Raw genomic sequence first — 1,878 nt, forward strand, 5'->3', positions numbered from 1 at the left:
GCTGTCATGCAGTATTCACTCCTCTTTTGTGAATTATGTGATGGTTTCATAAATTTTTCACAAATTAATCTGCATGAGGTTTCAATACGCCACTGCGGCCATGGCCTATAGTATCCAGCTGCAGACCCGCAGCACCACCAGTTTCAGAACCCCAGCGCCAGAACCTGAAGTGAGGGGCGGAGTTATTGACAATGAGACAAGCATGGCGGAGAGCATGGTGAGTTGTGTAACGTTGTCTAACGTTTTTGACATCATGTGGTGAAAAATTCAATGTGTGTGTTCAAGTTTTGCCGTTCAAGAGTTTAATAAACTTGCTTAATGGTTACTTGCATGATGTTCTGATTTTGCATGCTGTGACAGTTTTTACAAGAAAGACCCAAATACTGTTGACTGTGTTTTTGCATGGATTCAGAGCTTCAAACTGTGTGCTGCACAATGTAACTTCATATTAACAAATCTGTTTTATTATTTTTGTTGCAGTAAGATGACTGCCAAAATTGCACCTGGCACATGGGTGCTACTGAAAAACAAGGTTGGTTATAAAGAAGTCTGCTAAAGTTGGGACTGCTGAAGTCTCAAACCCTTAATAAACTCATGCTTTTTTTTTTTTTTTTTTTTAGGATATCCCCCAACAGATTGGTGGTAGACTGTGGAGTCTTCATGTTGATGGTGAGACATTGTTTTGATATAATTAAACCAATGATTGGTGTGGTGGTGTTTTTATTTTAATTTTTTTAAGTTGTTAAATACGGAACAAGGAAGAATTTTTTCAATTTGACGTTTACAGGGATAATGTTCCTTAATTTTTGCTGTTTTCCAGTATGCTCTATATCTTGTCTTGGGAGCACCCTTTGATTTTACATCTGTAAGTAATTACCAGTTCAAGTAATTTACCTTTATGATGTTGTAGCAGTTGAAATATCAAGATTTCTCTATTTTTGTCTTCCAGTGCGACTTTCCAAACATACGGAGATGGTGGGCTCTTATTCTTCTGGAGAACTTTGGGGTTTTCTCTGAAAGGTAGATACTGGACATTTACTCCAGCCCACCGTTACATTTGCACCCTCTTCTGATTAATTTTAAATTAACCAAGATATATATATTCCAGTGCAGAAACCCTACAAGAGTCCCTTCCATGTGAAGAACAAGCTACGCTTAGCAGCAGTGTGGCGGTGTGTGTGTGTGTATATATATATATATATATATATATATGTATATATAATCTCTTAACATATAATGAATTTATATGTCACATTTATAAAGTCACATTTTCCTTTAATATTCTGTAATGAAGGAGCTCCCAATAATCTGGCACATGAAAGAAGCTGTGAAATGGCTCCATTCCAACAGCCATCTGCTCAGGGGTCCAGTGGAAGAGCCTCTTTTCATTCGAATGAATGAAGACCACAAGGAAAAGGCCCGCAACAATCTCCTGGAACAGTCAGAAGCTTCCAGAGAGCCCTTTCTATTTCATTTTGTGTTCAGGGATGACATGGAGTTATTTTTACAAGAATGTAAGGACAAAATGGGCCTGAGAGTGAATGCCTCATTTGATACATTTTAAGTTTAATTTATACAGGATTGTCATGATTAAATGGGCCTAGGTGTGAATTGGTCATTTGTTGTATATATTTTTATTTTTTATTTTAAAATGATGCTTAATTTTCTCTCTTTTTTAGTTTTTTGACATGTTTTATTTTACATAAAGAAAAATGCATGCTGCACATGTTCTTGTGAAATAAAGTATATTTTATATAAAATGCCCATAAGTTTCAAGCATTTTTTTTCACCATCATGATCAGGAAGTAACTCTCATAATACAATGAAACGGATAACTATATACAATTATATTACACAAGATCAATGTTTTAAAATGCT

This window comes from Xyrauchen texanus, chromosome 7 (genome assembly GCF_025860055.1).
Source record: "Xyrauchen texanus isolate HMW12.3.18 chromosome 7, RBS_HiC_50CHRs, whole genome shotgun sequence".
Taxonomy (NCBI): domain Eukaryota; kingdom Metazoa; phylum Chordata; class Actinopteri; order Cypriniformes; family Catostomidae; genus Xyrauchen; species Xyrauchen texanus.